We start from the raw sequence: 6306 nt of genomic DNA on the forward strand, positions 1-6306 counted from the left end.
GTAGCCTGCCCCTCTGCGCTCCATGTGCTAGGCTGCAATGTCCCGTATAAATGCAGGTACTGTCATCTGCATGTCAGGGTACTCTACCCCCCCCCCAAAAAAAAGCAATTGCAGTTAAGAAGCTAGAGACAAAATGTTACCAGATTGTTTAGAAACAGCACAATAAATGACCCAACATTCTCTCTCTACAATATTATGTTAAAAAAAGCACTCAAATCAGAAATCAAATAAGAGAGAAAAACAAAACAAAACAAAAAAACAACAGCTAGCCCTAACACTTCTTATTATACCATGTTGAAAGATTTTTTGGGGGGAGGGAATTCATGCTTTCTCAATTGATGAACTACAATCTGACCATCAGAGATGGTGANAGGGCTGTAAATATGAAAAAATACACATGAAGGGTAAGGGCTAGAGGATGGTGTGAAAAAATGAAAAAAGATCTCATTTTGAAATGGAATTGGTGTAAATTTTGGTGTTCTGTCTTTTATTTCAATATACGTCCTGCAACAAAGTAATAATATCAAATACATACTTAAAAAAAAAAGGAGAAGAAAGAAAAAAATTGCTGATTTTGTGGCCTGGGTTATCTCCACTATCTTATGAACAGCAGTAGTGCCTGTAATTTAAGCTGCTATTATACCAGGGGAGATGGGTTTGCACGGAGACCTGTGATGAGCGGCCCTTACCAAGTAAGATAATGAATGGAAATGCTCAACAAATGTAAGGTGAACAAGTTAGTTTCCTCACCTGTAACAGAAATGTTGGGGTCAAGTCTCAAATGCAATGATACCTGAAAACTGCTTTGTAAACTGTGTAATATGATATAAATTATGATGATCTTATCAGGACTGTAGATTTCAAGATGATGAATGAATTTAAAAATGCAACTTTAAACACTCTGCAGGATTGTAAGATATTAACATATGTTATGTGGGGAATCAGTCAATCTCTCTGGGTTTCTCCCCTCATCTTTCAATTTCTCTCAGTCTCTGTCTCTCTGTTGCTTTCTCTTTGTCTTTGATTTGCGTGTGTCTCTCTCTGCCTTTCTTTCAGTCCCTGCAGTCTCTGTGTCTCTCTGATTGCCACCTCCCACATCTCTGCACCCTCTCAGAAAATGGTGAAATGCTCTTTTTGAGGGAGCACTCCACTACTCCAGTTCCGTGTAGTCACTGAAATACATTTCCTTACTGGTTAGCAAGCCTTTGACGATTTCCTGCTCTGCACTGTGACCGGGTTGTGGGCAGGGCCATTTAATCTCAGGATGACAAGCACAGCACCTAGGATCTATGAACATCTTAAGATTCCACAAAAATGTCTGAGACTCCAAAAAACTCCTAGCTCCAAAAATAGAAAAAGTAAAACCTCAAAACCAAAATTAATAAGTTTTCAATTAAATGCTTATTGCATTTAACCAAATGCAATATGTTGTCAATTAGTTAATGGCAACTCTACTGAATTTTAACCTGCAGGCGAAAAAATTTTTTCCCTACTTTGCAGACTGTCATAAAATTATATGTAAAGTATATGTAATAAGTGAGGAAGAGGGTACATCTTAATATGTTTTTTTTTTTCCCTTTTTGTCTTTTTTCGTGTCCGGCAACGGATCACACCCCTCGGTGTTGCTCCCGCCCCTCACTCAGCCAGTGAGCGGGAACCGGTCTATATGTGGGATCCGAACCCTCGGCGGGGGTGCCGCCGTGCTCCCAAGCGGCGCACTGTAGCAGTGCGCCACCGGGCCGGCCCTTAATATGTTTTAAATAACAATGTGATCAGGTGTTTCCAGCTTATGGAGGTCTTAAAAAGGCCTTAGATACAGATATTGGGGGTGGATGGAAAATAAAATACTAGAGAAATCAGTTTTTCTATTTTATTAATATTCATATAGCTTGCAACACAATTGTTGGTTTAATTGCAAACAATTGGCGATATGCACTATACTAAAGTAAATGGGCTAGTAAGTTAGTACCTGGCTCTCCTGATACACCACCATTGAAACAGCCTTACACACAAAAAGCTCCCTATTTTTCTAAATAAACACTCTCAACCCAATAATTTTGAAAATTTCAAAGTAATTTCTTCTTCTTTACTTGTGTTTTAAAACTCTCCTTTTCTAGACTTTTTTTTCCCTCAAAGACAAAGCCAAAGAATTGGTGAACTATTTGCTGAAATGGAAATGTTGCAAACCAATTGCATGAACGAGATGCTGTCATTCAAAAACTACACAAAAAGGTCAGTGCCTTTTACTCTCTTTAGTAATTTGTTGGAACAGACTGATTCCATCAGAGTGAACTTCAAATGCCTACTGATATCGGTTTTCTGGTGTCTTTTACTCAAGCATTCAAAAGAAAATTGCAAATCTAGATATGTCATTTCAAGGTACTTGTGTAAGGAAAACAGCGGAAGAGGTGATTTTAATTTATCTTTCATATTTCACTGCCAGGAAAATAGATAACATTATTCCATTCGTACTATGTGCAGGCACTGTTCTAAGCAACTATGACGGATGCTGCTGTTAGCCTCATTTGGCAGGTGATGAAACTAAGGTACAGAGAGGATACACAACTTGCACATGGTAACACAGCTGGCAAATGGCACCATGCAATTCAAATCCAGATGTTCTGAAGCTAGACCCAGTGCTGTACCCAGTGGTTACTGGGTAACCACTGCTACTTCTCAGAGTGACAGTAAACAGTCTCTTTGATCAACAATTAGACTCACCAGAACCTTATTATAATGTGGACTCATAATATTTACAAGGACTAAAGGATATTCCCTCAAACAAACTATAAGATTTTTTTAAAAAGTTTGAAATAGCATAGTTAACCTGAAAAAAGATGAGTGATGTTTCCCACCGTTAGAGGTTTTGATGTTTTAAATACATTAAGAATAAACTATAGTTAGAAATCTCAGAGCTCAATATTTTATATGTTCTGGAATTACCTGGGAAACCTGCAAACATAATGTGGCTATATTTTTTAAGTAGGAGCATGCTAAAACTTTTTAAAGTGGGATCGTGCTATATTTTTTAAATGGAGTGAGCTAAAAGTGCTACTCAAAGGGTGGTCCAGAGAGGAGGAGCCTCAGATGAGCATGAGCATCAGCACCATCTGGGAGACAATTCCAAATGCATCACGGTTCTGCTGAATCGAGCCTGCATGCAGCAACAGGCCAGGTGACTCAAATGTATATTCAAGTTTGAGAAGCACGGATCCAAGAGCACTGGTTTGATTTTAATTTGGAAGACATCTGAATCTTATAGTTCACTGTGGTTCTTTTCTCCCGCCCCCCCTTGGCTGCTAGGAAACTCAAAGTCATATATGAAGGTGACTTTTTAAGAAACTGTCAAACATTAAGATATATTCTCTGTATTAACCTTACCTAGGGTTAGATTGATTTCCTCTCATTTTTCTTTCACCCAGAAATTTTATACCTCATTATACAAAATCTGTAAGATGCCTCACTTTTTATATTTTTCACTTTTTATTTTGAAATGTATCAGTTATCCAATTGGTTCTTGGTAAGAAATGCAGAACAGCAATTTGTGAGATAAATTCCATTCGTCAGGGCAAACACCAATTGCAGGTAGCCCTGGAGCTGAGGAGTAGCTTTGATTTGGGGTAAAATTTGAGAGTCCACGGCTCTCTGGTCAACCTCATGCTGCTCTGTAATCTTGTACTTCTCTTTTTCAGTGTCAAAGATCTCACTTTCCAGTGACATGTTTTGGGATTTTTACATTGCTGATATTAATTATTGTGGAGGTGGTGATGACAAATTTCTGGTGTGTTCTACACAGAGGAACCTGATTGAGGACCAGAGGTCCAGCCACAAGTAGCAAGCCACTGCTTGACTGCTTCAAGAAATCCAGTCTCTTGCATCTGTGGCACCTGGTGAGGGAGATCAGAATGGCCCCGGGGGTGCTGCTGGCTCACAGGCTTCTCACGTGCTGACTGAACAGTTTTTGCAGTGGCTCAACAGCTCTCGAGGAACATCTTCAGTGGGATAATATGTAGGCATTTTGCAAAGTTTAACCACCTGGGTACCACCATTCTTGTCACCACCAGCTGGTTTTGTGACAGTAGCCAAAACCTCCTCCTTCTTTTCAATCCTGGATTTACTTGCTGAGTACTTCCTCTCATATGTGGCCTTTCTGGAATATATAGCAGATCGGGACTATCTGCCAATCCCTCTAACAACGACAGGGTTTCAGCTGCAGTGGGGCTCCCCCTTCCTGGGCTTTTCAGCCTTGAGGTTAGCCTTTTTACCCTTGCGGGGCCATCAGCCTTCTTGGCTTCAGGGTTCTTCTCCTTAGCATCTGGCTTCTCAGTGTTTTCTCCCGCCCTCTTGCAAAATGGGAAAGAGCCTCAGACACTTTTTAGAATAGTAAGGTTCATAAATAAATGCATAAAATAAAACATTTGCCATGTTCTGTCTTATCATTCCATGGCTGTGGTCTCATGCCATTATTTGTGTTTATTTCTGTTTCCAATATTTTAGGTTAGATCAAAGTACAAACTCACAAAGGAATCAGTGAAAAATGGAAAGGGAAAGAAAACCCCTGATGTGTAGGGTGAAGAGAACATTCCATCTTCAGAAATCAGTGCAAGAAAAACGATGAGAAACCTGTTCCAAGGCATCAGTCAGAGTCCCACAAAGCTGCCTGCCCTGGAAGATGATACAAAATTAGAAGGAGACACTGGGGATGTTGTTGCAAGTGAGTAGCCTGCCCCTCTGCGCTCCATGTGCTAGGCTGCAATGTCCTGTATAAATGCAGGTACTGTCATCTGCATGTCAGGGTACTCTACCCCCCCCCAAAAAAAGCAATTGCGGTTAAGAAGCTAGAGACAAAATGTTACCAGATTGTTTAGAAACAGCACAATAAATGACCCAACATTCTCTCTCTACAATATTATGTTAAAAAAAGCACTCAATCAGAAATCAAATAAGAGAGAAAAACAAAACAAAACAAAAAAACAACAGCTAGCCCTAACACTTCTTATTATACCATGTTGAAAGATTTTTTTGGGGGAGGGAATTCATGCTTTCTCAATTGATGAACTACAATCTGACCATCAGAGATGGTGACTTTATATAGAACAGCTATTATTACTACTACTAATTTGTCTTTGAACGCGAATTAATTACTCATAGCTGCTATAATATCTGTAGAGTACCTTTTCTGTTACATCAGTTCTTACCCCCCTTTTTTATGAGATAGGTAAAAGTTCCTTTTCAGTGAGAGATTAGAAAAATAGCATTCCTTCTGCCAAATAAAGCAGAACCTCAAGAATGCTACCTTTTAGAACAGGTGAAAGCAGCCTTTCTTAAACTTGCTTACATGTTTAAGTCCTGCTAGTTTTCAATAGCAAAAGACCCCAAAAGGGAAAGCTGGGATGTTTATGGTCTCAGGTTTTATCCAGATCAGGTTCCCATTGAAAAGAATCACAAATATCGAAGCATGCAAAACCTGCTGGGAAAGCCTGACTGCTTTAAGAAAGAAAAAATAAATTTTTCTCAAACCCTGCTTGAAATTGTTTTTAAGCCCTATTTTGTTGAATTAATGGAATATTAACCAATTAAGATATCCATGTTAACAAATTTTCTTTTGAAACATTGCTTACCAGATTTATTAAGAGTTTTTATATATCAGTCACTCTCACTTTAGCATGAATTAGTTTACTTAGCAACCATCCTCATAGAGTGGTTGGATTTACAAACTGAAGGCGTGAGTGGTGAAAAGGGATAAAAAGGAGGATGGGGTAATTACTGACCAGGAGGTGCTGCTCTGGGGACGATCTGATGCTTAGGCAGTCAAGGAGGGGGAGTAAACAAGGGGAGGTGGAAAGGTGCCCAAACCCTTCCACAATTTCTTTTTTTAATCGTGAGATTGACAAAATAGTCAAAAGGTTCACTGGATAAATGCATTTCTCCCAACTCCCAACTACTCCCTATGGAACCAGTGATATGGCTTTAAGGGTCTGTGTGATTTCAATATTCTTTGTCTTATTTGTCTTTGTGCTTTCCATACAGGGAGGGCTCAGAAATTTGTTAAATAGATCAAGACCCCAGTTGGTTTATTAGAATACTGTTGTCAGTGTTTTTCTGGATGCCTAGAGAACATTTACAAAGAATGTATTTTATTTTAAATAGGGAGGGATTGGAACTACTCTAACAATGTATTTTACAGATGCCCTACAAGTCTTACCTTTTCATAGGTACAATTTCCTCTTCACTCACAGTGCTTTATACAGACTTGATGTATGTATGTAGATCTGCAGATGCTTGGAAGGTGAGTGTGTGATGAGG

The 6306-nt window shown here is 39.2% G+C and overlaps 1 pseudogene; it reads right to left on the reverse strand.

The window, feature by feature from the left end:
• Positions 1-3502: 3502 nt before the first annotated feature.
• Positions 3503-6306, reverse strand: part of LOC103581808 — a 13262-nt pseudogene continuing 10458 nt past the window's right edge.

Source organism: Galeopterus variegatus, unplaced genomic scaffold (assembly GCF_000696425.1).
Source record: "Galeopterus variegatus unplaced genomic scaffold, G_variegatus-3.0.2 Scaffold13982, whole genome shotgun sequence".
NCBI classification, from domain to species: Eukaryota; Metazoa; Chordata; class Mammalia; order Dermoptera; family Cynocephalidae; genus Galeopterus; species Galeopterus variegatus.